Source organism: Mauremys mutica, chromosome 11 (genome assembly GCF_020497125.1).
Source record: "Mauremys mutica isolate MM-2020 ecotype Southern chromosome 11, ASM2049712v1, whole genome shotgun sequence".
In the NCBI taxonomy this organism is placed as follows: domain Eukaryota; kingdom Metazoa; phylum Chordata; order Testudines; family Geoemydidae; genus Mauremys; species Mauremys mutica.
In genome coordinates, this window is record NC_059082.1 from 21,163,355 (window position 1) to 21,183,331 (window position 19,977).

The 19,977-nt window shown below is 43.3% G+C and overlaps 1 long non-coding RNA gene across 1 annotated transcript in view; it reads right to left on the reverse strand.

The window, feature by feature from the left end:
- Nucleotides 1–369: 369 nt before the first annotated feature.
- The window catches only part of LOC123344594, a 28,754-nt gene continuing 9,146 nt past the window's right edge, over nt 370–19,977 (reverse strand). Inside the window, exons 3-5 of the long non-coding RNA XR_006572598.1 lie at nt 10,657–10,708; nt 5,252–5,344; nt 370–473 (exon numbers count right to left, since the gene is read on the reverse strand). This is a non-coding gene — a long non-coding RNA (uncharacterized LOC123344594). The remainder of the gene's footprint in view (nt 474–5,251; nt 5,345–10,656; nt 10,709–19,977) is intronic.

Here is a 19,977-nt window from a genome sequence, read left to right on the forward strand (position 1 = left end):
AGACTGGGTCACTCATTTAAGATAAATAGCATGAGCTTTTCCTGTGGGTGGGGAACACAGTCACACACCCACTCAAACCTAGTCTTCAGCCCTTGTTCTTGGTGATTTGGGTTAAAAGTTGAAAATGCTAGGGTTTTTTTTAAAAGATCATTGGCCAAAAGCAGCCAAATTTAGAGAGAAAACTTTTGAAACTTGGAATGGGACTAATGAGATGGATAACTGCTGTAGCTCCATCTTTACAGATTCAATTAGAATGTACAAATATGAAACGAGGAACAAAAGTTACATTGCTTTTACATTTTTACTGAGAGCCCAACAAATTGCCATATTCCCTCAGTTCAACACAGCCAATGACAGCACAAATCCAGGGCCCTTCCTCACCTGGAGTAAATCAGCGTTGGTTCACAGAGTGACATATCTATTAGTACAGTATAATTGTACTTGACTTCACTGGAGCTGCATCATTTGAGAATCTGGTCAAGAGAAAGGTGGAGAACAAATATAAGCCATGTACAGACAGAAGAGATGTAGCCATCAATCAGGCAAAATCAAGAAAAATAGTTTGCACTGAAAATATTGTAAAGAATAGAACTTGGTAGAAAAACTACCCTGTGAATTGCCAAGAATGCATTAAACACAATAAATTTACACTAGAATTATGTTCAGTTTATTTACAGATAGACCTGTATCCTACCAAACTTGATGATACTGGGCAGATTCTGATACTGATGTTGAATAGAAGCCTACTCCACAAGTTTTACCACTGAAATCAAAGGAACCACTTGTGGATTATGGTACTATTGATTGTGGGTAAAGGTATCATTAACTGGCCCATTCTTACTACCTTGATTTGTAGCTGCCAAAGCGTCTGATAAATCTTCTTCTCCTGCACTACATAGTGGCAACACTAATATCACTGGAAGAAGCTGATTCTGGGTTTGGATAAGCACCTAAATGTTCAGAGCAAAATTTTGACCCTATCCAAACCTTTAGGGTCTTCAGTACTGGGATAGACCTAATGCAAGAGCATCCTATTTCACTGTATTTTGTCCATTTCTGTTCCCTGGCAGAATGAGAAAGTGCAGATACATGCAAAAAGCATTCATTTTACCAAGGATTCTTAAGGTTCTTTATTCAGAAAAGCTCCCACCGTAGAACCTGGGATTGATCCACATCCTTGGCCAACATTTCCCCTCCCAAAGCTGCTGATTTGTTTTTGGCTGGTTTGTTCATATGTAAGATACCTGAGGCCAAATGTATTGTTGCCAGCATAGTTATTATCCATCATGTTTATTACAATAGAGCCTAGGGTCCAATGGCGAAAGGAGGCCCAGTGTACTGGGCACTGCGCAGACATGGAATAGCAACAGTCCCTGCCCTGAATTGCTTACAATCTAAGTAGCCAAGACAGACAAAAGGAAGAAGGAAGAGGTAGAACACACAAGAAAAGTAAACAACATGATGGCAACAGATGTCATGTCTGCTCCATGATTTGTTTTGTTTTTATTATTTAAGCCCTTTCAATGGGGTTATGTTCAGAGGGGATTAGCTAGACAGAGATCTAGCTAGACAACATCAATGACTATTGGTCCCTGCTTAAACTGCTTCTGCAGTTGACGTACGGGCTTCAGTCTCTGGCTAGTTTCTCTCTGCAGGTTCTTTCTCAAAAGTCACATGACTTTGGAGAGGTTGACCTATTGCTCCTAGTGCCCCGTAGGGGGTGGTCTCCCCTGCACAGTTCTGGGATTAGAGGTGTGAGGGAGGAAGGGTGGCCCTGACTGGACCGCATTTTACCTCCAGCTTTACCTGCTGAACTACTTTTTACAGCTGCTGTGCCAAGCTCCCAATCAGAAAGTCTCAGTATAGGCAGTAGTAGTTTACTTATGAAATTACGAGCACAACTGGTCACTCCATGTACTTTGCTCTCTTCTCAGATCTCTGTGCCACATTTTAAAATGTAGAGGCAAAGATCCATTGCACCTAGGGTGACCGGATGTCCCGTTTTTATAGGGACAGTCCCGTTTTTTGGAACTTTTTCTGCTATAAGCGCCTATTACCACCCACCCCGTCTCAATTTTTCACAGTTGCCATCTGGTCACCCTAGTTGCACCCCACATTTGCATATGCAAACCCATCTGTTTTGCCTGTGCACCCAATCCAGTGCACACTGATACCAGAGGAAAGACTCTCAATTACTTCATTGGGCTTTGGTTCAGACTTATGAACTGGAAATTCCATACACAATTATCTGTATGTGCAAACAGCTGATTTGCACACGTAATTAATCAATTAGCTCATTCAAATGGAGTTGTCCTAGTGCATATATCTTCTGTTCATACCCCAGCCTCTACAGTTTTTCTTGGAAGACTATATTCTAGTTTATTATTATTATATAGAGATGGTATTATACAAAAACATGCAGTGGGATGCCTATTTATATATAGTTTAGTTATTTTTGCTCACACGCTTGTTTCTTTGTGTTCAATATGTGTCAAATCTGTTTTGTGATTATAAACCACTGGTTTCTCATTACTAAAAATGGAAACATATTTGGCCTTATAGAAAGTTAAAAATCAGTTGATTAACATATAGCTAAGACACACAATGCTTTGGCCAGTACAGGGTACAAAATTACACATTCTTCGGTGTTTAAAAGAAGATCAATGACAGGGCGGCACAGGGATTTAGGGAAAGAGAGAGAGAGAGAGAGAATAAAGGACAGCAATGAAATGGAGATGCAGGGGAAGAATCAAGAACGGAGAGGCAAAAAATAATGGTGGGGACTAGAAAGCAAAGAATTTTAAAGACAGAGAAAGCACAGAATAAATAGGAGGAAGTCGAGGGGAGAGAAATTAACGGGGAAAATACAAGGAAAAGATTGAGAATGACAAGAAATTAAGACAATGTATTAATTTAAATATGTGCTCCGCCTCTTTTATGAAACAGTTAATATCTATTAACTGCTACATTTCTTTGGCTTTGAAATCTAGGAGCTCTTGGACTTGAACTCCAGGCAGGCTGTGGTGTTGTAAGTGGAGGCTTCAATGAAGTATAGGCCGGATGCACTGAAAAAAATACTTTGGGACCTACGTTCATTGCTCTTACACTGTCATACCTCTGTTGGCATCAACAGTTTTGGTCCTGGATTGCAATGCTATGAGTGGATGGAGAATGCTGCCCTCTGACTTTGATTAGTGCCATTGTTTTACACCATAGTGTTTGTTTTTACGGAACAGCATTTGCCTGAAGAGAGAACAGTAACAGTGGCAATGGCAGTAGAGTGTCTTTGGTTTCTATAGGAGGCAGCAGATTGAGCAGTGGAGCAATGACAGACTCTGGGGAGAGCATTAGTCTAGAGAACACGGTGCTCATGGAGCCATATGGGCTTGATCCTGTACCACTGAGGTCAATGGCAGTTTGTCAGTTGAGTCCCTTGGGGTCAGAATCAGGCCCTCTCTCCACCTGAAGGGAGAGTTCATAGTGGTGGGTGAATGTGTGTTCCTGTTGGAGAGGTTCAAGCCCCACTGAAGTTTGAGGACTTGGGAGGGAGCCTTGTCAAATGTCTGACAACCTCACAAAATGGGCTCCAGTTTTGTGAAATCTCAAACTACATGGAAAGGAGAAAAACCTTCCCTGGCTGAGGGGGAGGGTGTGAGGGGGAGGGAATCTGTGGAAATGCCCTGCCCCTTGGTCCACAGGGGCCAGCCTGGTCAAAGAAGGGGGACAATCTAAGAGGCTGGGGGACTTCTCCCCGCAGCCCATCTAAGGGCACTCCTGCAAACGCATAACCCATCTCTCTGAGATAGGGTTAGAGGGTTCTTCTGTCTCACCTTCACCTCTGGCAGCAGCAGTACACATGCATATAGGGAGTGTAATGGGACACTGACTGCAACAACTTGGACCCATAGCATCTCCCCAGAACTCACATTCACTCCAGATGAGCGTAGTGAGAGAAGAAGGGTTTTGAGGTTAAGGCAATGGGCCAGGACTAAGGAGAGATGGGTTCTATTCCAGCTCTGCTACACACTTACTATGTGACCTTCAGCAAGTCATTTCCTCTCTGTGTGCTCAGGTCCCTATCTGTAATAATGCATCCTTGCCTCATATTTTATCTATTGTGGATAGAAGCTCTTTAAGGCAGGAGCCATCTCTTACAATATGTTTCTACAATGATGAGCTCAGCAGGGCCCTAATAATAGAGAACGTGCTTTTTTCCCAATCACAGGGATTATAACTTCAGTAAAATGTGTCAGCCATTCCCCGTTTCTGAGATCAAGGTACTTTCATAAGTTGGAGATGAATCTCATCACTCACAAGTGGTGGGGAAAACTTGAATGTGATGAGTCTATGCAGTCTGAGCTTAGGGGTAGGGCACTGGTTTGGAAAGGAGGCGGGTTCAGTTATTGAATCAAATAGTGCTGATGGGTTATATTCCCAGGGCAGAAGTGTGATGCTCTGCCCTCTAACCAGTTTGTCTTGAGTAGAAGACAAACTCTGCTGCACATTAACCAAAAGTCTGTGAATTAATTTCATCCTCTTGGTCTTGTAGAAATGTGCATGAGTAAATATTGTTCAAGACAGAGCTCTTTATCTTTGGAGTAGTAGAGCTGCTGTGATTTAATAAGCTTTTTTTTCTTTATTTTATGAATGTTGAATATAACCCCTTTGCAAATCTTTCATGTATATTGTGTAAGTTATGTCAAGCTCAGGCAGGCTCCAGAAATTTATGCACCCTCATTGTTCAATTATTTTTAATAGTTTTTAAATTGAATACAAACACCATCTCCATCAACAATGAGAAGGACCCTTTCTCTGCCCATCATATAGGTACATACATTATGGTTATTGTCCTGCTTTCTGAAAGGCTAGAACTGAACAAAGTGGCATACGGAATTGGTAATGAGGCTTCTTATTTAATAAATGCCTAGTATTTCAGTAGAGGCAAACGGTTACCCCTGCTATATTTTAATCCATATGCTTGTATTGAAACAAGCTGTAGTAACATGCATAGTTGTGGCTTTGGTGTGTCTGTTTGGATCTTTTTATCTATCTACTAATAAATCTTTACACAAAGAAACAAGTACATGCAGAAAGAGGATTCTGCTAACGCATATGTGAAGCCGAGGGGCCTAAGGCCACACTTGTTAAATTTAGCAGCCGAAGCACATATGCTTCTTGTTCACCCTATCATTCTAATAGTGATAGGAAAGAGGAGTGGTATTTTACTCATCCATTAACAGAAGTTACTGACCGGGGCTTTCTGATGAGTAGAGCTTTGCAAGAACGAGTAGAACGGTCCTGATATTAGTGTATTATTCAAGAGAAAGCTGCCTTTGATGCAATCCTTAAAAACAGCATGAAAGAATGACATGAAAAGAACCATTTTTATATGATAGGAATAATCTGTTCTTCATTTAAAAAGTGTATGTTTATTACCTAGACATTTATGAACCATTAAAAATTAAAGCTGACCAGCCATTTTAATTTCCTTCCTTAATTTCACTACCTGTAGATCCAAGAACCTGTAACCTTTGTTTGAGCACAGCAGAATCATCAGCCTCTGAAGTAATTAGACTGAATTTTCCATGAATGTCGGAGGTATTTTTTTCTTGACTCATGAATAGTGAATAAGCACAGATACTTCCATTCCGAACATTTTCATGCCAAATCATGTATTCATTTGGGGTGAATGCTGTGGAGCAAATTTATAATAGTCACTTAAATAAAAAATTGAACTTGCTTCTTCTGCATTCTTTCCATTGGTTTTTCATGAATATTCTAGGGAATGATTTTGCCGGTAGGAATATTCACAAAAGGGCAGTATATCTGGGGACAAATACAGCCCTAGCTTCAGCTGCAGAGCACCTCTTGGAAACAGAAACGAGACAGTAAGTCTGCAAGAACGGGGAGTGGTGTGTGGTGGTGGGGTTATGCAGATAGCGCACTGTGACTAGCACAGAGCCCTGTTCCATGCAGGCTCCCTCTGCGGCAGGTATTAGAGGATAGAGAGAGTAGAACCAAGTTCTGGACTCATGATTTGCCCAATTCAGTGACTATCAAAGAACATTCAGAGGGGATCAATGTCTCCCCCATGTGGAGGCCCAGCACAATACCTTGTGCACTATAGGTCTTCAAAATATGGCTTAAATTGGACTTAAGTGTGGCCTGGTTCTGGCCATCTGCACAGGGGTGAATTTCACCCAGAAATCAATTATCATGAATACTTGCTCCAGAAAGTTAATTCTAAAAAATATACTCAACCAATCAGAGACGACGAACAGTATTGTGACCATTGTAACGACCTGATGTGGAGTTAGTAGTGGATTAGGAATATCAAACACTCATTTCTGCCAAAACTATTCATAGAAGTTATGTGTTGAATAATGCAGAATAATAAATACATTGGAGGAAACTGCAGAAAATGTACAATGAAGAATGGTCAAATTAATAAAGTCAGTTATTCACTTATCTCTAATTACTAGTGTCATGCTTTGTGCCATTTCTGATATCCATTCTCTTTAGTCTTGTAACAGTCACCATTGCTGAACTGAAGCATGACTATTCAATGTGGAGAGAATAGATGCAGAAAGAGAGAAAGATAAATCTTTCTCCCTCTCCCTCTCAATTTCAATACCAGAGGATTCATTACTAAAGTTCAGTATCATACCACATTCTTGATGCTACATTCTGGACACATTTTTGCAATTCCATACAGTTTGGCTGTTCATATGCTCTGATTAAAGCACAAAGGATCATCACTAGTATTAAAGAGTCCTGTGGCACCTTATAGACTAACAGACGTTTTGGAGCATGAGCTTTCGTGGGTGAATACCCACTTCGTCGGATGCATGTAGTGGAAATTTCCAGGGGCAGGTATACAGATCCAGACTAACACGGCTACCCCTCTGATACTTGATCACTAGTATTGTGATGCAAGTATTCTGGAGGATAGTATTAAAATTCAAAATGATCTGGACAAACAGGAGAAATGGTCTGAAGTAAATAGGATGAAACTCAATAAGGACAAATGAAAAGCACTCCACTTAGGAAGGAACAATCAGTTGCATACATACAAAATGGGAAATGACTGCCTAGGAAAAAGTACTGGGGAAAGGGAGCTGGGGATCATAGTGGATCACAAGCTAATATGAGTCAACAGTGTAACACTGTTGCAAAAAAAAAAAATCATTCTGGGATGTATTGGCAGGAGTGTTGTAAGCAAGATATGAGATTTAATTCTTCCGCTCTACTCTGTGCTGATTAGGCCTCAACTGTAGTATTGTGTCCAGTTCTGAGTAGCATATTTCAGGAAAGATGTGGATAATTTGCAGACAGTCCAGAGAAGAGCAACATAAATGATTAAAGGTATAGAAAACATGAGCTATGAGGGAAGATTGAAAAAACTGGGTTTGTTTAGTCTGGAGAAGAGAAGACTGGGTGGGGGTGCAGGGTGCTGGATCCAAGGGGCTCACCTCGGGCAGCTCTCCAGAAGTGGCAACCAGTCCCTGCGGCCCCTAGGCAGAGGTGCAGCTAGGTGGCTCTGCGCACCCCGCCACTGTCCGTAGGTACCACTCCCGCAGCTCCGATTGGCCACGGTTCCCAGCCAATGGGAGGTGCAGAGCTAGTGCTGGGGTGAGGGAGCATGCACAGAGCCGGCACCCCGCAACCCCTCCTGTGCCCAAACTCCCTCCCAGAGCCTGCGCCCCACACCCTTCCCACACTCCGAACCCCTCGTGGCCGTTCCTCTGCTTAGGAGCAGCAGGGACATGTCGCCGCTTCTGGGGAGCCACGTAGGGAGCCTGCCGGCCTCGCGACAACTGGGCTATAAACAGACTTTCTATGAAGATTAGAAATGCCAGTTTATAGAGCTTTCCGGTTGGATAGGGCCGGATAACACAGCTTTTACTGTATTTGTTAACATACCACCCTTTCTCACCTTGGTGATTACTTCAGTGTAAGACTAGGGCTTGTCATGAATCATCCCTTTTGTTCTGCATGACTCTTGGTGAACCCTAGTGATTAGGCTCAGTTTACTTGTTTTCAGATCCTACTGTCTTGCTCAGTGTTTCAGGTTCAAACACAATAGACCCAAACTGCAACATCCAGGTCTGAATCCAGAACTTTCCAAAGTTCAGAGAAATGAAGTGTGATCCTGGCTGACACTTTTCTCTCATACAAACCTAAAAACTCAATGTGAAATTCGGACAGTGATAAATATCTTTGGTTTCATAACAAACCCTGATGATTTGGCTAGGGGATTGTTGACTTTCATCAGTTTCACAACAAAATCTGCTTATTTTGGGTAAACATTTACCAAATTGTCTAAAAGCCAGACAGCAAAAAAATTTAGCAAAGTGTTCATATGAACTTTTCACTGAACCTCGGTGAGTTCTGGGTTTTGTTTATGATTAGAGAACTGAGCAAAACAAAGAGCCTATTCTTAATATCGCCATTTGCTTTCTCTTTTGCGATTTCACCTTCCTTTCTGTGTTGGAATCTTGGCTAAGATTAGTCTAGTTGCCCTTAGTAAGGATGGAAACAGGAGGATGAAATTCAGCTAAATATACAGAATACAAAAGAATTATTTCAGGTAGCAAAATGTAAGATTATTAGATAATACAGATAGTGTGATGCTAAATTGGCAAGATATATATGTGAGCAATTTGGGATTAAGTATACAGGGAAATATACCAAAAATATCTCAGCTACACCCCTATATTCATTTACATTCCAAGGAAACAACATAGAATTTGGGTCAGACGATTATCAATAGAATAATGAGTAGAGCTGGTCAGGAATTTTTTGACAAAATGTTTTTTTCATCAAACAATACTGATTTGTCAAAAACATTTTTTTTTATGTGGGATATGGTTGGTTTTGACACATTTCTCTACTCAACATTTTTTTGAATAACGTTTCAAATGGTCATAATGTCCATTTTGACAATTTGCCCATTTTGACAAATGTAAAAGGGTTTGCTGGTCCTGGCACATTTCCTGATGGGCAGGTGTCCACATTGCAAAAAGTACCATTATATTAATGGGAAGCATTGACTGATATGGCAAGAACTGAAGGCATGCAGTTACCATCTCATCCAGAGAGATGGGTCATACAAGGGAAGTGTTGAAGCACATTAGCAGGGTGGGGAAGCTAGCACTGCTGTTGCTGGCTGTGCTTAAGTATAGAACTCCAATCTCTTTAGCTGTGAACCCACACCCTTTATTTTATTATTTGCATGTATAGGGCCAGATCTTGTATCACTGAAGTCCAAGGGACTTGATTTCAATTGGCAGAGAATCAAGTCCATATGCCCTAATGAAGATCAGGGCCCTATTGTGATAAGTTCCGTGCAAACATGTACTGAGGCTACGTCTACAATTAGGGTTGCCAGGTTTCCGGTTTTCAACCGAACACCCATTCAAAAAGGGACCCTGGTAGTTCCCGTCAGCACTGCTGACCAGGACATTGAAAGTCTGGTTGGTGTGGGGCTTGCAGGCTCTCTACTTGGCTCCACATGGCTCTCCGGAAGCAGCAACATGTCCTTTGGCTCCTAGGTGGAGGGAAGGCCACAGGGGATCTGTGCACTGCTCCCACTCTGAGTGCCAGCTCCCAGCTCCCATTGGCTGGGACTGTATATAGCCACCTGGCCACCCCTATGCCAGGAGCCGAGGGACATGTCACCACTTGTGGAGAGCCACCCGAGGTAAGCGCCACTCGGAGTCCGCACCCTGAACCCCCTCCTGCGTCCCAACACCCTACCCCAGTTCAGAACCCCCTCCCACGCTCTGAACCCCTCAGCCCCAGCCTGGAGCTCCCTCCTACACCCCAAGCCCCTCATCCCCAGCCCCACCCCACAGCCCGCAACCCCAGCAGATGCCCTCACCCGCTCCTGGATCCCAACCCCCTGCCCCAGCCTGGTGAAAATGAGCAAGTGAGTGAGGGTGGGAGAGAGCGAGTGACAGAGGGAGGGGGAATGGAGTGATGGGGGCAGAGCCTCGGAGAAAGGGCGGGATAGGGGGTGGGGCAATCGTGTTCGGTTTTGTGCAATTAGAAACTTGGCAACCCTATCTACACTACCAGCTAGGGGTATGATTCCCATCTGGTGTACACATACTTTCACCAGCTGTCACCAAGCTAGCATGAGGATAAATAGTAGCGTAGCCACAATAGCATGGGCAGCAGTGGCACAGCTTAAATTCTCACACACACCCACAAATAAAGAAAAATAATTTATTTTGCTAATGTGTGTGGTTTTTCAGACACATGCGAGGCTCCAAATCCATGCACCACATTATATCTATTAATGAGTTAACAGTTCCCGGTGGCCCATGGATACTGACCATTGCTTACTGCCTATTTAAGGGAAAGCAGCAAGTAATAAAAGAGAGAGTTGAAAAGGTTGGAGACACAGCAAAGGAAGTGAAGTATGTGTGTGAGAGACTGAGACAGAAATCTACACTGAGGCCAGAATTCTCTGCTTGCCAAAAACAAGAAAAAAATCTATATTCAAGAGAAATGAATCAAACTAAGGAAATTTTAAAAAACCCAGGGCTGTCTGCCATATAAAGCAGCAGTAGCTGCCACACAGAAAACATTGGATGAGGGAGAAGACAGAAAATTAGACTTTTTTCCGGGTTTAATGAAAATCCACGATACCTAGGGATAACTCTGGACCTCGTGCTCAGCTTCCATCGCCATCTTGAACAAACTAAAAGGAAAAGGAAGACCAGCGTCAACATCATACAAAAGCTTGCAGAAACATCTTGGGGAAGTGATGACCACACGCTCCCAATATTGATACTAGCCCTGGTCCATTCCACAGTGAAATACTGTGCCCCAGTTTGGAGTGAAGGCCTACACCATTTTAGTGGATGCCAAAATTAATGCCGCTCTTCACATAATTAACAGCACCTTCACATCAAATACCCAGTACTGGTGCCAGCAAATACTCAAGACACTGCGACAGATAGGAAGCACATAAAGATCATGGCAAATACCACACTATTGCTCCACAATGACCTAGAACACTCCCCTCCCTGCCTATTAAAATCAAGAAAAGCCATCTGGTCTAGTGCCACAGCCCTCCTTGTGGAAGTGGGCTGTGGCACTAGAGGACATTCGCAGAAGAGGTTTGAAGCATGGACGGCTGTCGACGTACCAAAAAAATATCTAATTGATGACCCAACTGTACAAGTTCTGGGCTTCCCATCCCCAGGGCGCATAAGGAGAGCTCTAAACTGTATCCACACCCAACATGGAAGATGTGCATAACTTACTCCAAAGATGGAAAGTGAGGGAATTGCTGAACTGCAACTGTGGCGTGGTGCAAATGGTCAGACATATCACAGATGATTGTCCAATCTCTGCTCAGCCTGGAGGTGTCACAGCTATTCATATGGCTACACCCTCTGCTCTGAACTGGATAAGAAACCTCAAGATCCAACTGTAGTCACACAGTTGTTTTTACTGTTTCACCAGCGCCATACAAAAGAAGAATGAAAATGCTAACGTTTTGGCTGAAAATGTGCAACCTAGTCACTTCCCTCTTGACCAACTAAATCAGAGACCTGGTATGTATGTATGTGTGTGTGTGTATATATATATATATATATAATATATATATATATATATTCCCTTCAGACAATTCACCCAGTGGTGTTATTCCTCTGGCAAATCTAGGTGGATTCAACATCCCCACAAATACCCAATAGAAGCCTCTTTGACTGTGTGCAGGTGGAGGTAGTCGGGGTGCCACCAGAAATTTTCCCATGGTACATACCATCAGTACCTGTGGAGTCATCCTCCTTGCAACCACTGTCCCACAGCTCCTTGCACATCAAATCCATGCCACACTCAGCCCCCACCTTCCAGGTCAGTGTCACTCCCCATCCCTGAGAGGGAATACAGGGTGCTGGAAGTGGAGCAAGGTTGCCAATTGTATATGCTGTGCGTAATGTGCCTATGGCTGCAGGCACCAGTGGAGCTACGTGGGCAGACAACTCGATGGGCAGAGGAGAGAACAGAGTCATTAAATCACCAGATCATGACATCTTATAAGTTAGGAGAAGACTATAGAGGAGTCACCTGTGAATAAGAGGAAGCCAGTCCAAGCCTTCAGAGAATGGAGTCGGGATGTATTACAGAAGTGTAAAAAACATGAATGTGGTTGCCAAAATATAACCTGGCTAGATGTTCTAGTTTAACTTTCAGTGTCCCTGTCACCTGCTGGGTTTTATTTAATAGGAACTTCCTTTCTCTCCAATTTTCTCCATGCTGCATCCACTAGCTTACATTGGCACACCAACTTTCTGGCAATGCCCAATTCCCTTTCAACATCTGCTGCTCAGTTTGACAATTTTAAATTTGGATTTTTACCCAGACAAGATTAGCTAATGACTGTGGTATGGCCTGGCGGAATAGCTAAGTTCTCTCTCTCTCTCAGATCCTAGCTGCAATTAAAAAGTGATGTTTTATGGAGATTCACAATCATTGCTACTATTGTATCCTAAGCTGTAAATTGTAAAATGTTCAAAGAACTGTTATTCATAGTAGTAAATGCAACTTTCTTCTCAAAGTCTTTCGGGTCTCCACGTCTATACACACATGTGCACACCCCTACCTATGCATACACATACGAACATCCACACTGTGCAGATTCAAATCATTGTGCACATACTTTAAAACATGTTAAATTTTGCAGGTATGTAAGTGGCGGAATATGGCTCTCTAAAGCCTGGTGGGACAAATGGCTTTTGAGGATACAAAATCTATCATTTGCCTATATCATACATGCAGGTATTACAATTAGTAATTGCACATGCAGAATTATGATTCTGCAAAATGTGTGTGTATGTAGCAAAATATGCATATGCGGTTTTGAATGCCCACAAATAGAAGCCGAAAGATGAAAATAAGGCTCTTTAAATATAAAAATCCTATACACAAATGCAAGCATATTGGATTAATGTTCAATCCATTGCAAACCAAAAGCACAGATATATTTAATTGCATGTTCATGTAATTTGTTAGTGAACTGTGCAGTTTGAAAAATTCTGCCAGAATGTTGCTGCTGCTGCCAAATATCTAAGAGGAGACCAGAATACAGATACAGCTTTGTAGAAGTGCCTAAACTCATAACTGTCCTGACTTGAGGGCCTTAAAATAAAATCCAGTCTCTTTTTTCAGAAATCCTCACCTCCGGACAAAGAAAGAAATCCTGATTAGTCATACAGGCACACAACACACCCACTCACTTACACATATAATCAAACAGGCAAAAATAACAAAAAAAACCCCTCCACTATAAACACATTGAGCTATTTCTCTTACAGGCCAAGCAAGAAGAGCAATATTATTTCAGTTTTTAAATATCAGTGTGGCTCTTGGGGCTAGATACATAGGTAGGAAGATAGCTAGATTATATAGGCACGGCAGGGATTAAGGTTCCCCACATTTCCGTGATGGACAGATTAGATAGACAGATTTGAGAACTGTCTGCTGGTTGTGGGAAATTTATTGCCTGCATTTAGGTATTAGCTAGATCTGTCTATTAGCTTTGCAGAAACCCATATGCTTTCACAAGGCACTTTGACTTTTATAGTAATTCCATTTAAAAATCAGCTGTACTCACTATTTCAGTTCTAGATCTTTTGATCATTGCACTTTAATGTAATGGACTGTTCAAAGTTAGCAGGGAGCTGCCAAGGGTACAAATGATGTTTTGGCTTGATTAGCTCTGGCTTACCCTCCTTAGCATGAACTACACATAAGTGCATGCAAATATTATTGATTCAGAGAGATTGATCTGTAATATTGCTCTGGAGATGAATTATCCCAGAGAGAGAGCAAGGAGATCTAAGTGCTCTATCTAGGCTGTACCATTAACAGCAAGGAGTTTGAAAGGCAGTTTTTAACTACAGTCTCCCTGGATTTGGGGGATTAGCTTCACTTTTGGAATAGACACTGGCTTGCTCAGTTAACAGCACTAAATCACCCAGTTTATACACATTTCCTTGTATGGAATACACATATTCTCTTCATATATGGCATTTTATACATACATGTGCATCTTCCGAAGCTAAGCCATGTGGACTTGAGAGAAGAGGTGCGCCGTGCCTTTGACAGATGCCACCTAGGTATGTGTAATATTGACAGACCCCGGTTGTTGGTGGGCAGGATTGAAGCTGGGACCTCAGACCTCAGGGCATGAGCCTCTACCACATGAGCTAAAAGTCAACTGGCTGTTTGCTAAGGCTGGAGAGAGAGTGAGTGAGCGTGTCCCATCTAGTGAGAGAGAGAGATTAATGAGTCTGCTATACAGTCTTAGCTAGCAGCCAGTTGGCTTTTAGCTCATGCAGTAGAGGCTCATGCACTGAGATCCCAGGTTTGATCCCGCCTGACGATAACCAGAGTCTGTTGGTGTTACAAGTGGGGGCTCGTCCGGGATTTCAACTGGGAAGTCTCTGGAGCTTGGGACACATTTCCTCAGCTAGGGGAAATATGTAACCCACATACCTCCTGGGTGTGGTGTTCTGTCCCATCTAGTGGCACCAAGACCACTGGTCCACAAAGAATTACAACCTACTGCTTCTTACTGATAGCTCAAATGGCAGAGGTCTGTGGAATGGATCTAAAGGTACCAAGCCTGCTGATGACTAGAGCTGGGCGAAATTTTTTTGGCAAATACTACATTCTCAGGAAAATGCATTTTTCAGGGCACTGAAGCTATTTGTGAATTTCAGTTGAATTTGGTGAAGAGTTTTGCCCAAAAATTGATTATGTATTTTTTTAAAAGGTTGATTTTGTTTTGGCCATTTAGAAACAAAATCATTCAACTATTTTATTTTCAAATAATGTTTTGTTTTGAAATTTACCTATATTTATTTTTAAAGGAGGGTAGAAAACACCCAGAATTGAAACAAACAAAAAGTTTGGTTTCATATTAAAAACTACCATGGAAATCAAACTTTTTTATTCAACTTTTTGTTCATATTAGTAGTTATTTCATTTTGTTTCATTTTGAGTGTTTGTCAATCCAAAACTATTTCTTTCAGAGTGTGTTGCTGTTGTTTTGGTGAGAAAAATACAAAAACAAATTTAAAAAATCGGTATCAGTTCAAAATAAACTATTTTTTCCCCAGAGTTTTCAGTTTGGCTCACCTGAACCAAAAAATCAATTGCTCACCTCTACCGACAATCCATCTGAGAGTCAATACAATGCCACATGAGGCAATTTCTGTTTTTTCATTTTACAGGAAATTACACACACCAAATATGTTAAAAGCACATTATTAAAACTGCGAGATCACACTCTCAGAAATTAGAAAATGCTGGAATTAATGTTACCTATGAAACCTTAATTTGGCCACTTTGTGGTATGCATTATGAGAGTTTTTAATTACAGGTTCACGGACTATTTCTCCATAGGCCCCCTCCCTGATTCAATGCACAGACTGGACTGTGCTCTGGGGAAGAATCAGGGTTGTGTGGTGACGGAGGCTGGTGTCTGCAGGACCCTTGCTTCAGTTGTTGCAGACGTTGGAAGGTAGTGAATGAGGCAGGAAACTGCAGGAAGAGAAAGGACAGTCTTATGATTAAGGCATTTGCATGCTGCCCTGGAGATTTGGATCTATCTCCGCCTCTGCCATAGAGTTCCTAGGTGATTAATCCAATCTTTTCACAGGTGGGCACTATTTCTGTGTTCTTCATTTTCTGGTTGCCCATTCTAATATCTTGAGGTCCAGATTGCAGAGGGGCTGGGCACTCACAGCTGCAACTGAAGTCACTGGGAGCTGTGTTTTGAATATACCACATACTATATAATGCTAGGCACTCTGGTCATCTCATATTGGGCACTCAAAATTAGTAGAAAAACATTTCATCTCAGTTTTTGTGTGCCTCAGTTCCCCCATCTGTGAAATGGGGCTGATAATACCCCTCGTTGGATAGGGGTGTTGTGAAGATGCATTAATTAATGTTTATGAAGCATTCAGATACTATGAGGGAATGAGGGGAATTAATAAATCTGTCTTCAGAGTAGGGCTTGGGCAGCATGCAGTAAATAAAGTCTGGGGCTCACACTGAACAATGAAGAGAAAACAAAATATTGGATAGCTGCTCATTTGGTGAGCATAATCCATCCTGTGCACTGAATGAGGCATGAGTCCTGTGGAAAAAAGAGTGTGATCATGCAATGAAAGCCTGTATTATCATGCATGTACACAAGGAAGCCTAGTTAAACTTGCATGGGCAGACTTATATGTGGCATTTTCTCACTTTGGAGTGCTTGACTTTGCAACCTTAATAATATTCTTTTAACATATGTATTTCATTGCAATTAAATGTACTATTCACACATATTTTCTTCAACTGCAGTTTCAGAGCTATTTATGACTTCCACCTTATCGCCTGACAAGAATGTTAGCATGGGAGATGTACAGTTAGGGGAGGGGATGAGGATGAATGTGACAAGATTGTTTTGTGAGAGCTGATTCATTGAAATAAAGCACGGTGAGCATCTCCAGTTAAGGATTAGTGAACTGGATCAGACGGAGTAAGAACTGTTCAGAATCTTTGCCCTTAAACATAAACCGAACTTTCTGGAGGTTAAAAAAATGTGTTACCTTTTGCGAAAGTTCAGCTGCCTTCACTTTTTGGTTTTATCTGAGGACAGAAGCAAAAATCCAGTTGCAAGGAAGAAAAGGCTATTCTCATTGTATTCCAGACTGAAGGAAAGCAGGAAATCCCTCTCAGAAATCCTGTGTTCTCATGAGATTTCCATCATTAGGAAGCTTAGAGTCACACAGGCTTCCAGACTTTGGGATGCTTATTCAGAATGATAAAGTGGGTTTACAAGGAACCCCCCTTTTGGACTCCTGTCACTTTAGTATGTGTCCATCTACTCAAGCATTGATTTTTGCAGTTCTTAAGTATATAAAATGTGAGCTTTTAGTACAAGTCTGTGCTAAATTGCGATAGTTTCATAGGAGAATAACAGAAGTGAAAGATTTGGCAGTAAGCCTTACAGAAAACTGTTCCTGCAGCTTCAGCAGTATGATGAGTTGTGAGGACGCTTTGAAAGTTATTAATGCAGAATTCAATATGCTGTCTGATCAGGGGCAGCTCTATGTTTTTTGCCGCCCCAAGCACGGCAGTCAGGCGGCCTTCGCCAGCGTTCCTGCGGGTGATCTGTCGGTCCTGCGCCTTCGAGGTACCCACCGCTGAACTGCCACCGAAGCCGGCAGGCCGCCCCCCACGGCTTCCGCCCCAGGCACTCACTTGCTGCACTGGTGCCTGGAGTCACCCCTGTGTCTGATATACCATGGGCTGTATGTGATAAAGGAGCTGTTTCCTGAAAGGTTATACAGCATAATATAAAGGTGTACAATCCGATTTTCTAAAGCCATAGGTAAAAACTATAAGCATTTGAGTCTTGTTGTGTCCTTCAAGTTGCATATGATTTTAAAAATATCTATTTATTAAATAAAAGTGACTGTGTTAATATTATTATAATGACTATCTGTGAATGAAAGTGATTCAGTATGTTTAGCACAAATCCTCCCAAAAAAATGGAGTGAATGAGCCTATAATATCAAATATCCTGGAGAAAAGCCTGGGAATTGCTGACCGAACAGGAGAAAGACATTATCTAGTAATCTGAGCACAGAACTGGGAGCCAGGAACTACTCAGAGTATGTCTACACTACAAGAGTAGTTCGATTCAACTTAATTCGAATTTGTGGAATCGACCTTACGAAGTCGAATTTGTGTATCCACACTAAGGGCACTAATTCGACTTTGTGAGTCCACACTAACGGGGCCAGCATCGACTTTGGAAGCGGTGCACTGTGGGAAGCTATCCCACAGTTCCCGCAGTCCCCGCTGCCCATTGCAATGCTGGGTAGAGCCCCCAATGCCTGCTGGGGGAAAAAATGTGTCGAGGGTGGTTTTGGGTAACTGTCATCATTGAACCGTTAATCACGCCCTCCCTCTCTCCCTGAAAGCGCCTGCGGGCAATCTGTTCGTGCACTTTTCTGGTCAGTGACAGCGCGGATGCCACAGCACTGCGAGCATGGAGCCCGCTGCAGTTATGGCCGTTTTCACCTCCTCGCACCTTATCGTCCACCTCTTCCACAGTCAGCTGCTGAGAAATAGGGCTACTTTTCAATGGTGCTGCAAGCACTGGTGGAGCATAGGGGACGTTTTACCAACATAAACGTCGGGTGGCCAGGCAAGGTTCATGACGCGCGTGTTTTCAGGAACTGTGGTCTGTTTAGACACCTGCAGGAAGGTAGTTTCTTCCCGGACCACAAAATAACTGTTGGGGATGTGCAGATGCCTATAGTGATCCTCGGGGACCCAGCCTACCCGCTAATGCCCTGGCTCATGAAGCCCTATACAGGCGTCTTGGACAGTGACAAGGAACTCTTCAAGTACCAGCGAGCAGCGTGACCTGTGACTGTTCAGTTTCTTTACAGAGAAGCTGAACCTGCCCCTGTTTCTTTACCCGGTTACTGTTGACTATCCTCTGCAGTTACATACCCCGTTCACCCCGTTTCCCCCACTTCCAACACACGTGTAAAAATAAAATACATGTTCCATTGTTACTTAACAAAGGTTTCTTTATTAATGACTTTGCGTTAAAGGGTTGAAACTGGGACGCAGACTGTGCTGGGTAGGGTGTGCGGTGATGTAAAGACCGCCTCTGAACTCGAGGAATGACAGGCTCCTGCTCCTAGAGCGGTCCGCAGTGCCGGACTGGTTGTTTCAACGGAGCCTGCCATCCCTCCTTTTTGGGATTCTGTGTGCGGGGGCTATGTGACCTTGTGGCGGAGGAGGACGGATACAGATTCCTCTGCTGCGTGACTCTGCGGTCCAGGACAAGGACCGCTGCATAAGATCTGTAACCGCCCTCCCCCGCTACAAAGTCACGTCCCCCCCCACCCACACAGAACCTGGAAACCACCTCCCATACCGACCAGGGTGCCTACTGACTGCACTGTGTGTGTGACCTGCTGCTGATCCTGCCCCCGTATCTGTACCCTGGTAAAGGTGACCGTCCTATGCAATTACCAACCCCTTCCCCACCCCCCCTTCAAACACAGTCTTCTGTTAAAAAAGCATGACGGAAACAGTAATTAACAGCAAAGTATTTTTAATAATTAACTAGACAGTTAGGGGATGAAACTGGGATTGGGGCTTGGGTGAGTCTGGAAGGGAAGGACTTCTCAAAATTTAGGGTATGAGAGCTTTTGGGTACTTGAGCACTCTGCTGGGGTGCAGTGACAGTTTTAACGCCCTCTGGCGCCCCTCCTTCTGGTTATTTTGGGTGAGGGGGGTATGGGACTTTGTGGCGGGGGAGGGCGGTTGCAGATACACTGCAGGGGGGCTCTGTCCTCCTGCCTGCGGTCCTGCAGAACATGCACAAGGCGCCGGAGCGTGTCCGTTTGCTCCCTCATTAGTTCAAGCAGCGTTTGAGTCGCCTGCTTGTCTTCCTCACGCCACCTCTCCTCCCGTTCGCTGTGTGAGCGCTGGTACAGAGAGAGGGTCTCCCTCCACTGGCTCTGCTGGTCCGCCTCGGCTCGGGAGCAGCCCATAAGTTCAGCGAACATCTCGTCCTGTGTCTTTTTCTTTCACCGCCTAATCTTTGCCAGCCTCTGTGAGGGGGATGCTGTGGCAGGTCTGGAGACAGTCGAAGCTGTGTGATGGGAAAAAGGGAGTGAATTCGTTGCAAAGATACATTTTTGCGAACAATGAACACAGTCTAGTCTGTGTCTGTGAACAAGAGCATGCACAGCACCTATCTCGTGCGCACTCCTGCTGCAGGCAATCCGGAAAGCATAAACTCTGCCCCTGTTCCACCCCATCGCAGTGTCCCCCGACCCTTGGAATTCCGGGTTGAGATCCCAGTGCCTGATGGTGCAAATTTCATTGTCGCGGGTGGTTTGGGGTACATGTAGTCACTCATTCCTTCCTCCG